The 15135-nt window shown below is 45.4% G+C and overlaps 1 protein-coding gene across 4 annotated transcripts in view; it reads right to left on the bottom strand.

Moving 5' to 3' along the window:
- Nucleotides 1-15135, bottom strand: part of SLCO3A1 (solute carrier organic anion transporter family member 3A1) — a 171854-nt gene that overhangs the window by 36792 nt on the left and 119927 nt on the right. The gene's annotated exons all lie outside the window — the stretch shown is intronic.

The following is a 15135-nucleotide window of genomic DNA, read 5'->3' as shown; positions in this document are numbered from 1 at the left end:
GTAATGACAGGCAAACAGCTATTGTGGGCAAATTACTTATTTGCTTCAATACAATATTTCAAAGCATTTATTTTCACTCCCATTTTGGCCCTGAAACAGGAGCGCTACAGGCACACCGCCAACTCGCAATTATCCAGGGCAGAAAGACAGTGGGACACAAGGATAATCCAGAAAAAGAAGCAGTAACAATAACACAAAACATTTGTAATAGACAGACAACAGGAATATATTTGGTACCTTCACATTTAGGATGGGAAAACAACAACAAGACCCCAAGGACCCTCGTAAATAGCTTTCCAAAGGAAACAGGGGCAGGTCTGAGCAGCACGGAGCAGACCAAACGCCTGCTCGTCCCCTCTGAGGCCAAGCGCTGCTGATGGACTCATGTGCAGTGTGAGGGAGGGGACACTCTAAGGGACCCTCACCCAGCGATGTGCTGGGCTGTGCTTGCACCAGTCTTGGTGTCACTACTTTTTGGAAACACCCTGTAAAGAAGCTTATTTACATCTGGGTGTTTCTCTCACTCTCGTTCAGCAGTGGGGTATAGCCCACATCCCCTGCCAGATCTCTCCAGGGTTGCTGCCTGGCATCACGGTGCATTCATAATGTACTTCATCATAGCTATCTCCACCTGCAAGTTCCTAAACTAGAAACTTTCTTTGTGTTAGTTCTTTCTCTGTGCATTTCTCAGGAGTCAGAGAAATGATACAAGCGGCAAAATATTCCCATACGACCACCAGCCCTATGCAAGGGAAAACGTATCTGCCGATGAGAGCTTAGCCAAGCAGAATAAGCTGGAATGGTCAGAAATAACTCCACCTTCATGTTTAAAATGCAGAGCACAAACTATTTCCTCCAGGTTTGTGGCACCGTCACTTGGCTGGATTAATAACTAGATACAAAGCAACAGCATCTCCAGCCAGCCACTTGTGCAGAAACCCAGCACGTTAATGCCTTTACAGCTATTACCTTCAGAAATAAGAGGCAGAAACAAAGGTGGTAGGAAGAAAATAAAAAAGTCTTAGGTCGTATGAGCCACAGTAAGGAGTCACCTCTGTCAGGACAGCAGCAGAAGCTGCCATCCTTTGCCCCATCTCAACTAAGCTCAAAGTTACAGCAATGGCACTGCCAGCTTAAATTCGTCCTCAGGGTCTCTGCCCACGACGTCCACACCAGCAGTGGAGCAAGATGTATCCCCTCCCACAGTCACTTTGTCCCCAGGCACTGAGTTTGCACTCCATGATCCACCAGTAAGTTGGGGAATTTTTGCTTTTCCATCAACAAAGCTGTTTAGGAGGCCTGTGCCTTGCTCTACAAAGCTGCACATGGGAGATTCCAGTCCCTGGTTACCAGCAGAAGCACTTCATGGGATGTGACATGAGGGAAGAGACAGGTCAGGAGAGCAAGGAGAAGGGATTTCTTTTCCCAGCACTTGCAGCACCATCTCCCTCCGTCCCATCCCCAAGCCCTGCCCTTCTTGGGTCTATGAAATTTCCAGTGGCATTTTATAAAATATCCATATCACAATATTTTTGGTCACCAGATGGCACCAGTGTTTGCCATTCATCCTACAGTACCACGTGGAGCAGGTTGGGTGAGGGTGAAGCTCAACCCGGCTCTCCAAACATGATGGTGTTATGGGGGGGTGGTGGGGGTGGTGTCCTGCAGCCCCTGGGAGGACTGCACTGATGGCACGGTGCTGTCTTCACCCAGGTATCAGCCACACATGCAACCAGGCTGCACCCTTTGGCTGTCTGCAGGCAGGAGATCACAGACTTCTAGAACAAACTGTTCTAAAACTGTTGAGTTTTCAGTCTAGGAGTTTAAATACACAGCCTCCACCAGAGGAATGGCCAGCTCTATGACTGATGAACAAGCCAGCAATCAAAGATCAGCTTTATTTTTGATAACTTTCTATGAATTTCTATGTAATCCCAGTCAAGCACACATGTATACAGCGTGTGCTGTTCCCGGGAGATGTGCCTAGAGCAGTGACAAACACAGCTCATGTTTCAGATGAAGAGCCTTTGGATTTCAGCAAGACTCTGGACATTGTTCTACTCTTACTTACCTACCCTAGAAGAGGTAAGGAAAAGGAAAACTCAGGCAGACCTCAGCATCCTCTCTTTCCCACTCCTGGATCCTCAGCTCAGACTCTTGTAGCCAGCACCACAGAGGGCACCAGCAGAAAAACCCACTTCTCTAGATGCCTGAGGTTTCACATCCACAGGATGACCCTCTCTGATGGAAAGTTGCTGCAGGCACCCAAGCACTCCAGGCTGCGACAGGTTCCCACAGGCATCAAGGAGCCAAGGGGGCTCCTGAACTGCTGTGCCATTGCTCTAATGGAACTTGTGTATGCCAGAAAAAAGGTCTGCATGGCCAACTTAGGGCACCTGTAACCCACAACAGGAGAGGGCAGCTCTGGGCACTGCAGGGTTGGTTTAAGCAAGACCTTGAGGACAGGATGCATCAGGCATGACCTGCTCTCCACAGGCAGCAGGTACCTGCTTATAATTTCTCCCCACCCTCTTGCTAGTTAATAATTTTCTGTAAGTGTAGAACAGCTCTGGAGAACTGGGAACACACCAAAATTGTCATTTGGTGCTGACGCAGGCTCAAGTGGCTAAGGATGGAGCAAGACGAGGACCAGTTCTAACCCTCGCCGTGACACCTTTGGATATATTAGTGTTGGGTTGACAAGGGATGCAAGTTTGTCCTGTGATGATCTCCAAACCACAAGCACAGTTGCCAGACAGACAAACCCACACAACTCAAGTGTGTTCCATGGAGCAAAGGGTGAGGCAAAAAACCCAAGGGAGTATTTTCTGCTTTTTCCAAAGCAGAAGAGAGCAGGGACGTGTGGGTAGTGGTCCACTGGCAGCAGGGAGATGCGTACAGAGGCAGTTAGCTCAAGAAGCAAAGGTCAGAAAGCTGTGGGCATACACAGGTATACGCACCGGCACCTGAGATAGGCGAAGGCTGCCCCTCCTGGCTCTCTGTGCACCGCATGGCAAATCACCACTGCACAAACAGACTGCGGCCTCAGTTACTAAAACATTACATTTCGTCTGGCGTGTGCTGCAAGTGGAAAGGCATTATCTGCTCTACAACATCCTCGCTAGAGGGCAATGTGGGATAGAGCATCCACTGAACAGGGAAACGCGTATCTAAGATCTTACAATAAGGTATTAAATTATTATTCACCTTTAGGCTAGCTTAAGAAACCCTCACGTTAATTGTGTTTTTTCTATAGTTTGTCCTAAAATCAAGAAAACAACTGACTCACTCCATGCCCTTTTGTTATCTTTTTTTCCAAGACTCTGATAAAGTCCTACCATTGCAGTAACAGTATTTTACACTCTATCTCACAAATCACACCTACAGTGATGGATAGTCTAGGGTCTGCACAGAGCGGGACCATACTCAAGGATCAACAGAGCACACTACTGGGCACAAGAATAAGGCTATTAGGCAACTGGGATAGAGCATTTGTGGTTGAACATTTCTGTGGAATTGAGGGCTCAAGGGGAAATCAGCCAACTTAAAATTAGCTTAAGACATCCTTCCTCTTTCGAGACATTCTGCGTGATTGCTGCACGCCCCCATTATAAGGAAAACACTTCCCACATCATCCACCTAGTCATGCAACGAGGAAGATGCTGCTTGGTAGAGAAGGTGGTCTAGCAAAACCCCTTTTCCTGGTTCTGGGGTTGCTGCTAAGGATAAAGAGGTGCTAAACTTGTGGCTAGCTTTCAACGCCACTTGCTAGGTCTTTTCCCATGCTTCCCTCTTTTAAATCAGCCTGATTTGACAGAGCCAGAGAGCACTAATATCAGAAGCAAAGAGATCAAAGGTCTAACCCAGGTCCCATCAGCCTCTTGCAAAACTCCCATTGATAGCAATGAAACTGGCAATCAGTATAGGATACTGCAGCCTCTTTCCTTTCATTCTCAGCTTAACATTTGTTTCTACCCCTCAGAGCAGCACATTACTAAATATCCTCCTTGAGGACACTGCCCTAGACCGAGGAAGAACAGGGCTTGTCCCCTCTGTTAGCCTTACACAGAAGAGTGGAAATTAGGATGAAAAACATTTCTCCTTTCTGCAATCTAGTGGCATTTTTATTTTTAATTTTTGAATTATTTTTTTAATTCTTACCCGATTATGGCACTTCTCAGAAATACTCAAGAGATGTGAATTAAAAAAGAAAATGACCTTTCTTTGGGACATTTTGGTTGATAACTGAAAAATATTTCATTTCCGTTTGGGCCCTTTTAAAGCACATATTTTGAAAACAGCTAATAATTTTCAGCTTTCCTGCTTTATTCGCTTCACCAGTCTCCCTGCCTCCCGGAAAGGCAGGAAAAAAACCAGAAAGGAGCAAGCTAGGCTGGACTGACAAATCAGAAATATCTTCCTCCCCATCTTTTCGAATGGAACCATTTGCCAAATCTTACTTTGTCCTGTCAACTAGCAGACATTTTCTAGGGGCTGAGGAAAGGATTGGGACAGAGGGGAGTATTAGATCTGACACTTTGTGATGGGATTCTATCACTAGGAAGGCCCAGGACTGATAATGCCATTTTCCACTAGAGCAAAGGGAAGGGGCAGCAGCAGGTACCACTACATCTGTGGAGAGACCGTGGCACAGAGATGCTGTCAGTCACATAAAGTATACAAGAAACAAGCTGCAAAGACAGGAATAAAGGATGCCAATATTTCAGTAATAAAGAGCTGTCCCTCAGCAACCCAAGTTGCTTTCCAGCAGCAATAGGATTCTGAAACACAAGCAAACTGACGTTGCTCGCAGCACGAAATGGGCAAAGCATCAACTTGACCTCTGTAACGAATTAACTGGGGATAGTAACTCCCAGCAGAAATAAGACATTGAGGGAGATGCATCAAGGCTTGCCAGCCTCAGCAAGGTGCAGCGAGAAGGCATCTCAGGTACTTGCCAGGGAGTAAGAGCAGGCTCGATGCACAGTTATGGGCTGAGAAAAAAAAAATGCAGGCAGCTAAAGGACACCAAGACACTTTCATTCAAAGCTGCAGCCCCTGACACAAGGAAATTTGTTTTGGAGAGCTCCAGCAAGTGCCCGGCAAAAGTGAGCCAGGTAGGTGAGACAGGACGAGGAAAAGCAGCGTCTCCCAAGGTATGACAGCATGCAGGGATATCACAGCAGGAGCCATTCCTCTTACTGAGGTCACACGTCTCCCATCACACCCCCATTTCTATTTCCCAATCCCTTTCCGATACAGCATTTCCTATGTCTGTCCTCTTCTACCTACAGGCTTCCTTACTTTAAATGAAAGCCTGAAGTAAAATGGTCAGGAGTCTGGGTTTTGTTTTGCTTTATAAAGGAACTAAAGCACTTTGTAAGGGGATCTAGTGAATAATGGTAGGAATGTCAGAAGTACCCTATGATACAGAGAAATGAGAAAATTAAAAAGTCATGTGAAGCTGTCATCTTGTCCTTACTCATGTTCCTCTTAAGTCCTGATATAAAGCATTATGAGCATCTGCCATTTATTTTGCCCAGTAATAGACTATACATTAATGTATAACAGCAAGATACCTATTTCTGACTTGCTCTTCACAATGTTTAGATACAACTTAAGGCCTGCTTCAGGAACGTACCTGCATCAAGCTATTTAGTTTCAAAGGAACTGCCCTAGGAACACAGAGGGTACTAAACCAAGAGTTGATCCCCAAAGACGCTTAGAGCTTCTGTCCCTGTCTGCCTCAATATCAGACCGGTCCAAACATCAAATCTCTCAGTCAGAAGTCAGTGCCACTTCCAGGTTACCAGGACGGTGACCTTCTTCACGCCTTTGCTCTGTGTGCTGGGTGCCACGTGTCTAATGTTCAACTTACAGTGCAGTTTTTGGAGATCGGTAATTCAGCAAGCATCTAAGCTTGGTACCCAGGAATCCACCTAGCACTGCAGACCCATGCTGCAGCTCCACACAGGCATCCTGCTGCCAGGACTGAACAGCTATTTTTATTTGTGCTAGCTGGTTTAAAGTTTTCCTTAAGCACACCTTCCTGAGCCCCAGTCACGAGCGCAAACACATCCTGAGCCCAAGCCTGAGCCCAAGTCCTGACCTTATCAAGCAGCAGACTGAGATATGATTGAGAAGCACTCGCTTCAGAGCTGGGGGAGAGGGGAGAAAAAAGGATGGGAGGCTACACTGCTTCCCCAGTGTTCTCAACATAGGTCATCCTTCTAGGACCAGTCCTGGGCAAACCCCTGGTGTAGCAGCGGAACCCGTTTTATTTAGCCACGGACATGTGGCTGATATCTGCTGGGCTCATGGCCCTCTTAAGCCAGGCTGCTCCTGCCTTGGCATTTCCATAAAATTAGGAGGCAGGAGACTGTGCACGGAGCTCCTAAGGAGCAGCCCACTTCCAGCAAAGCATGTGGCCAAAGCAATGCCTCTTCCCCCTTTCATGAGCCCAAGGGACAGCTTTGGTGGGTAAAGAGCTGGTCAGTTTTGAAGACGTGGGAAACTCTCTGCTGCAAAGCTAGTGTAATCATTGCACCAAGGAACTACATCCCCATGGAGGAACGGATTGGGAAGCAAAATGTGATCTCTGTCAAGGATGACAGCAACCACGTGCTTAAGCAATTGTCATACAACAAACATATGGGGTACGTGGAAGAAGGCAGAGCATATACACGCGCTGCCATAGCCCTGGGCATGCTGCTGTGGACATGGGACAGCATCCTACTGGGATATCATCCCCAGCACCCTGCCTGCTGCAGGAGTGAGCTCTTTCTAAAAGCACAAAGGGAACTGGCTTTGCAGAGCACAAGATAATCTCAAAACCCTGCTTGTCCCACATTTCCCGCTGCGTCGAAGGCTGATGTGATGGGATTACTGGAATATCATAATTCCTGTGCTCTGCGACCTGCCCTTAAAGAAACACCAGCCCAGCTCAGCCCATGGGAATGACAGGCGCAGTGGTACAGACTGGAGATACTGTATTGTCCCGCATGCAAGGTACTGGCCCTCAAGGACTTGGGATAAAAGCTTCTGCACTGACACCAGGCGGGGCAAACCCTGTCACTTCAGTGAGTTTTCTAGGAGCTGATGTAACCTTGCAAACACACAGTAAGGGTAGGGGAAGGCTGTTTCCTAGCCAGATGGCTTCTTCCCGCAGCAAAACCTGCTGGAGTCATCTGGCACTGCCCATCCTCCCAAGCAGACAGCGTGCCCATGAGCCACGCCGTTCCCACGTGGGCGCAGGGATGCCTACATTCCTGCAGAGCCCAGGAACAACAGTCAGCCTTGGTCTCTCCTTTCCAAGTTTCCTGAAGACAGCTATCCTCATTTACCATGGAAAGACATCATTTTTTCCCGCTGCTCAAATCCTTGTCTACACAAGCAGCTGCCCATCACCACCTCCTGCTCCCTTATTGCTCCTGCTTATTTGCACTGCTGCGGTCCACTGTAGGAAACCTGAATAGGTAATGTTGGACCAACGGCATGTTTTGATTTGTTCTGCTTCCTCGGTGCAACCGCTGAAGCGAAGGGAATGTTAAAACAATCCTGACAGATGTTTCCAAGTGCCTGCAGCTGTCAACTAATGAGGAGCAACTTTGGGATAATTCACTTTAATGTTTAGTCTTTGCTCTGATGGGGATCAAAGTGGTTCCAGCCCTGTATTGGTATGAGATGAGGCGGGGAGGGAGGAAAAGGTCAGGGGGGTTCTGCCATCTGTACAGTAGCATACATATTATTTATTAGTTTTGCCTCCAGCCTTCAGGAGCTCAGAAAAAGTAGACCCCCTCAGATGAGGACATCTATTTAGAGTTGCTCAAGTGATGCCAGAGATTGGGAAGGATGTCCTGAGTTTAGTGAGAGACTGAATTCCTTGCTCAGCCATAACCTTCCCAAGGACTGTTCACTGCATCTCATAATTCTTCCACCTTCTAACAAAGGTTATCCCTCCTTATGAATTGTTGCAAGATGCAGGAATGTTATGCAGTGCTTTAGTAATCAATGACACAAAATGTGTTAGAACAAACATCTGAAATTTGGTTCTGAGCTCTTCTCATTGATTCCACCATAAATTAGCTCATGGCTTTCATTTGTGTGTGTGATATGCAGCACCTGTAAAAACAATAGACACTGCTGTCCTGAGGTGTCCTATTTCTCATTGTCTGACCTGCAGCTACTTTTGGCCAGTGAAACAGCTCCAGCAAGGAGCAAGCCTGCAGAGTAGAAGTGTTGGATGGAGTCTGATTTCTCCCATTTCTGTGGGATCATTTGTGACAAGAACCCTATAGAGGAGTTCAGTATCTGACTGCCCTGCCTTTAGCGCCAGTGAAATAAATTATCACCTAGTTTGAAATCAGTCTGCCTTGTATATCTGCTGTTAGCTCCTTCCCGTCTTCTCCTATCAAATCTTTCTATTGATTTACCAAATCACTTTCTGCAGCCTGTAAAATCAGCTCCTGCTTCATGAAAATTTATTTTTTTTAATGCAAGTTACTCACCACTGTATGGAAATGTTGCAGGACAACTTATTTACCCCCATGTTTAATAAAATGTAAAGGCTGTATCTAAAGCTGCATGGAGAGGGTTCATTTGCTTATCAAGAGGCAGGAAAAAAATCCATTCATGTTACAATTCTAAGAAACTTATAATGTGATTCTTCCAAGGCTCATGGCAGCAGCCTCCTCCTGCCTGCTGAAAAAAGCTATTTCAACTTCTTCGTAGCACAGTGCTTTGTTCTGGGCAGTATCTATCATTCAGATGTCGGTCTCTAAAAAGGCTGGTAAGACTTGACGGTACATTCATGGATGTTTCTCCCCAGACTACCACTGTCCCTTTAAATATTGATTTCCATCAGAATTCAGGATTTCTCCAAGGAAATGTCTGCTGACTTTGAGATGAAATCTGATTCCTACAGGCAGGTATTCTGCCTGGTGAATTACCCTGCATTTTCAATTATTACCAAGCTTTAAGTTTGTTTTATCAGCAAATCCCTGTCCCCAACACTATCAAGGCTACATTTGAGAGGATCAATGTTATACTAACAGCTGACAGTTGGGGGATCCTGATGCTCACCCATAATGCTTGCTGAGCAGCACAAAAAGTGGTTGGACTTTTGCCTTAGGAGCACAAGCCCCAAATTTCCCAGAATGCCTACGTGTATAATAAGCACAGAAATAAAGAAAACACAAGGAAAAAAAAAACCCAGCCCTAAAACAACCAAAACCCAGTCCTAGAGCCCATTTTGTACTGGCCTTTAGGTCACGGCTTTCCCCAGCAGCTGGGATAGGACCACCAAAAAGATTCAGAGGAACAAATCACACAATGACAAAAGCTCCACAACTCTCACAAGCTCTGTAAGGTAAACTCCAGGGGTGCTCCGGCTACAGAAGTCTTAGGATTACTTTGGTCCCACCAGTTGGCACTGAGAGCAAACTGTTTCCCCATCCAGAACAGTCTTCTTCCTTAGCATCCCAGTACCCTCTGAGGCAGTGGAAGAACTCCTTGCTGCATTTCTCTCCTTACTGATGGGAAGCTGGAGAAGAAATTTGCTTATGCTAATCAATCCCTGGCAGCAGTCATACGAGACACTAATCCACTAGCAATCTCCATCAGTCTCTGCATATTTAACTAAAGCAGAGAACACTCATCGAGGATTATGAACGCAGTGGTATTGTTGTAGCAGTGTTTTCCTACTTAAGCTGCAATCACTCTGACGCCCTGTCTCCTAATATTTACATACACTCTACATATAAACAACCTACAGAATCACATCAGTACATGCAGGCATCCAGGTCAGACACTCTGCCTACAAAAATACACGCACTGCGTGGTGATTTAATAGATCTCCCTGCACCGTACAACGCTGCCTCCACTATTGTCTACCAAAACACTAATGTTCGTGGTGTCTGTTTATACAAAGAAGCATCCTTGAAGGTGCATATAGTGCTTAATGCTCATAAAAGACACATCCCTTCCTCCAGCGGATTTACAGGTATAATAATTTGGACACATATTGCAAATCATGACAGATAGGGAACTAGGCTGAGCAGACTTCTTGAAAAAGGATTTAATAGTCCAGTTTTCCATCACCTGCTTTAAAATCAAAACCCATGCCCTGTCCAGTCAAGTGCATCACAAAAAGCCAATGGTAAGCAGCCCCTCAGCATCCTTGAAACTCAGGATAAGTCATTTGCTCCTCCTACCCTGCTGGTTCACATTCCTGTCCTGGAAATTTGATTGTTATTACATCAGAAGAAGCCAACTCAATCTAAGAAACAGGTGTAAGAATGCACCTAAGTATACTGTGCAAATTGAGGGCAGGCTATATACACGCTGACGCATGAGCCCACATGACATGGATTCCACACCAGCTGTAGCTGTGGGCTTGAACTAGCATTTTCCACCTTTCAAGCAAATTTTTTGAGCTAATTACCTTGGGAAGCAGCCACCAAAGAAACCTTGAACAGAAAAAACGTATTAAATGCCAAGTAGACTTTTTGAAAGTGCTCAGGTCACATGCTTTTGTGCTGTGTTCATTTCCTCGCAGCTGTTAAACACAAACACCTGTTCTATCAAATCTGCGGCGTTGCTTTAACTAAAAAGACAGTCAGATTTCCTTGTGTTATTTCCCAGCAATTGTGACAACAATAGGTTAGTACAAAAATGCACTTTTAGGGCACTTTCCCCTCCCTACAGAATGGCAATTCACCTCTAAGTCTGCTGACCAATAACTCATTCAACACTGGGTGGGTTTTGATCTTACAGAGGATACAGAGTATAGGAATACACTAGGCAACTGCACAATGTCCTTCCCATCTCTCTCTCTCTCCCCTACCCGGCAAGCTGTCTACCTCACCTGCAAGCACAACCTGCCTTTGTTAAATGGGGACACAAGCCCTTTCTGAGGGTCTTGTGCATTTTTGTCTCCATCATTTGATTTCTGTAACACCCAGCACCTCTCACCCTCCTTATGCATTAGAATATACTAGGCAAAAAAACCCCAACAGGTCGTATTGCGGAAAGTACAATGAGCTATTCACACATACAGGCCAAATCTCAGAGCCTGAAAAATTTTAATTTCAGCATTTATCAATTTGCAGGTTGGTGCAACGCCACCTTCCTTATTTATTTATTTATTTATTTAGCTGTGCACTGAGTTCAGCACAGCCGTAACACATTTGTTTGAAGATAAGGCTGCCAAGATTGCCTCCCTCTCACTCTAACCTCAGCCTCGGGGTATCCTTTTGCATCCCACATACCTTAAATGAGAAAACGTGGAGTCCCTTTTCTAAGTGACATTTTGTGTCAATGCAGACATCTCGATGCTTTTCTAAGCAAGGATGCAGTCAGGAAGAAAAGTTCAGCTGTTTCCTCCCTATTGGACCTCCTCCATGGCAGCCCCACTGTTTGAAAGGCTCTTCCATGCAGATCTCCCCACTCCTTCACATCTCTCACCTGACAGCAGCAAAGGACCATTGCTGCATTTACGGCCTTTTTAATGCCTCTAATTTAGCGTTTGCCATTTTTTCCCTTATACCAAAACCACTTGGGATTTCAAGACCTCTCCTCCAAGCACCAGCCAGAGAAGGTATTTTCCATGATCAGAGGACATTGATTCATTCAGTCTGGTATGGTGTCTCCCCCTGGCTGATCAAGCTGTTGCACACTTATACAAGTGTAGTTATCCATCCCAAATGCAGTACGGGCCACAGAGCCCAGCTCTCCAAAACATAGTTCCTATTTCTGCTGTTCAGACATTCCTGTGCCAAGGAAAACCTCTCCTTGCCCTGCAGTCCCCATCACTCCTGCTCCAGGGCTGCCAGCTCAGCCAACAGCTCCTTGAGAATGTTAGTTATTTTTTTCTCCTTTGTTTAATGTTTTTTTACAAAAAGTTTTGGAGGAAAAACTCAGGACAATTAAAGGTCAACATAATATACTGTTTGCTCCTCTGCAAGAGAAAGCAGGAAGAGAGCAGACAAAAAGCAACAGTTCCCCAAGAATTCCCTGGACAACTCCTTGATCTCCAAAAAGCCATCAGCAAAACTCTCGCTCTCAGCAAGAGCAGTTTTCACATCTTTTGTGATTTTTCTTCAAATCTCTCCTTGCCTAATTGCTGTTCAGGTAGAGACTATGCTGCACTGTGCACTATGACTCATGGGCAATTAGAACTAGCTAAGCCCATCCTAAATTCCTGAAGCAAGGAGGCCTGGGAATCACCAATGACGTCAGGCAAGTTGCTGGGAACTTAATGCTGATAAGTTATCTGTACCAACCATTTAGGAAAGTGCTGTGTTTTTCTCTGCAGAATAGATTTAATCTAGTCTAAAAAGGGCTGAGCCATTAGGAAGGAAAGGAAATTGAAAACAAAACTTTTGTCGCTTCGGTTCCTCACGCTGCAAATGCCATTAGAAAAAAGCACTTGCTTTTGGCAATAGTCGTTCTCTGCACTGACCTGAATCTCACTGAAGTTTATAGAAACTCTTCCACTGACCTCAACTGGTTTTGAATCAAACCCACCACTGTCTTCTTATGCAGGATGGCCAGGGTGCTACCTGGGACCTGCCAGACTTATACCAGTGAGGAGCCACGGCTTGACACCGGGATCCTCACACCTCCTTCCACCCATCTCATCCCTTCAAGGTCTCTCACTGCATGGGCTGCTGAGCCCTTGGCCGTGAACAAGCTGGAGCTCCACATGCTTTGTTGGGACAGGGCCAAGAGTACGCTGAGATCTCCCCATACCACCTGCAGGAATTGCTGGGGGCAATGTGGGGCCGTGGCTTCCAGCGTGCTTTGCTTGATGGCAATTTTACTTTTCAAGAGCCTCTTTGCAAACTTCTCAGCAAGAGAAATTTGGGAAGTTCTAATTTATAGCATTCATAGGTGGGATAGCATTGTGTTCCCACAGAACATTTCAGAGCAGGCAGCAGAGGTTGCCCAGTGTGACAGCCCTCTCCAAATATCCCCTCACTCACTCTATGTGGTGAAGTCTGAGGGATGCCAGATGCTAGTCTGGGGGATGGGGAGGCTGGCTGGATGCAGGATAATCCCCCAATCTAAGCTTACTTCCAATATAATTTCTAGCAGTCAGTTGCATTATAAGCACAAACCCTAGAGGCGGGATCCAAGAGGACTATGTTCCTGATAAGAGTATCATTCAGCATTTCATCCCTAGCACCCAGTCTTCCCTCTGCTTCCCAAAAATACAGGCCACATGGATGTCTTCCTGAGGTTTCCTACAAAGCTGGAAGCCATGAGGAGCTGCCAGCCTCTCCAGTGCTGCTTTCATATAAATATTTTCCTTTCTGCCAAGGAGGTCCCTGTCCCTGAAGGGTTTCTTTCTCCCCTGGGGAGAGAACAGCTGCTGCTATCATTATGGGCTTGTCTCCCTTAATTAAGTATCCACAACCACAGTGGAAAGATGAAAACAAAGCCCTTTTCCAGCCCTCAAAGGAGGATGGAGGCTCTGGAATAAGACATTGATTCACTCCCACGGTAGACTTTGGATTGTCTTTTAAGTTAGGAAGTGAATTAAAAGCATCTGCATATCTCACTTAAAATAAACACATTAGAATGGCACAGTTAAAGGTGTTCAGTGGGAGGGAACCCTTGACAGATGGAAGTAACCCTAGTGGGTCAAGCAGGATGAACAAGGAAGGTACATGATAGCCTCTTGTTCCTGAAGCAGGACTTCCAAAACTCTTCCTGTACGCCTCCTCTTTAGATGTGTGCAACAACTTTTCAGGAGCTGCTGTGGCTCTGCAACGTCACTCTCCTGGGATTAATGGCTTGATGATAAATACCAACTTTGTTCAGAGACGTCCTCACTGGATTTGCTACTTTTTGATGGGGTTCGTGCTTTCAAGAGGGTGGAAGTTCAAGTTTTTTTGTTGTTGTTTTTTGTGTGTTTTCATTTTTTTTTTTAAATTTTGATGTTTAAATCAATACAAGCCCCTTACATTTCCATACCTTTGGCTTCAAGCTGCTTCTCTTTGTAAGCATCCCATCATGCTGGTTACACAAAGAAGGAGCAGCATTCAACCAACTAATTGCAACTGTAGTATTGCAGAGTAGCATTCCGGAAAGTCGCTCTGGTACTGTCACCACTGGCTCCTGCCTGTCTCCAGTGTGGCTCTCTTCATCAATTTATGAAGTCTCGCTCATTTCTCAGACTGTTTATTACTTTGCTTCCAGGAATCACCTCCTGGATGAAGTTAATCCCTTCAGACTACATAGGTAAGGGCTCAGAAAATGACAGCAGTTTCAGACAACAGGACTATTCTGGCAGGATCTGAGCCGAATTAAAAGAATTTATAGAGCTTGTTACCCCACTAACATGCTGCCAGCCATACCGCCAGGGCTGGCATTTCCAAGTCCAGTCTTGCAAAGCAATCCAAGTTAATATACTCATACTTTTAAAATAAACCAGCTGAAAGGACTGTTACAAGGAGGATTCCTACAGAGCACATGACAGGAGGCTAGAAACAGCAATTTCCAAACCAACAGAGCGGCATGCTTCTTATATCATCATTTCATAAGGTTTATCTTTATTGCAAAGTCCTGGAAAGTGAAATGGGTCTGTCAAAGGCTTTCTGACCAACTGGAAAAAAAAGCAGCAGATGAAGCAAGGAGGCTTTACGAGATGATGGCTGCTCACCCTTATTTTCATTTTAGGGAGGAGGAAAAAAGGACTGGATGCTGAAAATTCTCAGAATTTCAAAGTGGAACACATTATTATTTTGAGGTTTGAAAAAACATTGTCACTTTTACAACATAAATTTTCATACTGCACGACATATAACCATCTAGAAAAATGAAGAGGTAATAAAACCACTGATCTCTCAGACATTTTCTTCTCAAAATATTGTGGAAATTTCATAATTTGCCCTAATTTCCTTCATATTCCATGAAAATTCAACACCACGCAGGAAAGAGTCAGTATTTCACGCCCTGCTCGATGAGCACCGAGCCCTGCAGGGTTTGGCTTGGCTGACCCCCACAAACTGCCACATTTTTCAGCTGGTGTGGCTTTGGATGATGATCTTTTTTTTTTTTTTGGCAGAGTTCGTTGTATCCCTTTGGACAGTAATTACATTTTCCAGGGCAGGCTTTCTGCCAGAGCTCAAA

Source organism: Cuculus canorus, chromosome 12 (assembly GCF_017976375.1).
Source record: "Cuculus canorus isolate bCucCan1 chromosome 12, bCucCan1.pri, whole genome shotgun sequence".
NCBI classification, from domain to species: Eukaryota; Metazoa; Chordata; class Aves; order Cuculiformes; family Cuculidae; genus Cuculus; species Cuculus canorus.
This window is presented reverse-complemented; position numbering and strand designations above follow the sequence as displayed.